Source organism: Myotis brandtii, unplaced genomic scaffold (genome assembly GCF_000412655.1).
Source record: "Myotis brandtii unplaced genomic scaffold, ASM41265v1 scaffold751, whole genome shotgun sequence".
Taxonomy (NCBI): Eukaryota; Metazoa; Chordata; class Mammalia; order Chiroptera; family Vespertilionidae; genus Myotis; species Myotis brandtii.
In genome coordinates this window covers 2,168,306-2,168,649 of record NW_005370994.1, presented here as the reverse complement: position 1 = coordinate 2,168,649, position 344 = coordinate 2,168,306, and the positions used below count along the sequence as shown (strand labels likewise).

At 61.6% G+C, this 344-nt stretch overlaps 1 long non-coding RNA gene across 1 annotated transcript in view; it reads left to right on the top strand.

Moving 5' to 3' along the window:
- The first annotated feature begins 118 nt into the window (after positions 1-118).
- LOC106724202 overlaps positions 119-344 on the top strand; it is an 88,320-nt gene continuing 88,094 nt past the window's right edge. The window contains exon 1 of the long non-coding RNA XR_001359949.1: positions 119-204. This is a non-coding gene — a long non-coding RNA (uncharacterized LOC106724202). The remainder of the gene's footprint in view (positions 205-344) is intronic.

Sequence of the window (344 nt, the reverse complement as noted above, 5' to 3'; positions counted from 1 at the left end):
GCCCCCGACAGAGCCCGCTCCTCCGCTAAAAATAGGCTCCCGAGGAGTCGGCCTCATGATGGCTCCTTGATCCAATTTGCTGCACATTCTTTCCTGAAAGCCGCCCCCCACACATACACACTCAAAGGGGGTGTCCGTGCACCGAGGCTGGACGAGGGGGAGCAGGCCGAGGTGCACATTTTCGGGGACAACAACATAATCAGGGTAAGGATCCCCCGAGACCAGGAAAGGGTCGGGGTTGGGCAGGCACGTGAGCATTTTCAAAGCAGCCTGCGAGGAAAAAGGGGGGGAGGGGACACCCGAAAAGCCGTCCCCTCCCCACCCTCCCCCCCGGCTGCCCACAG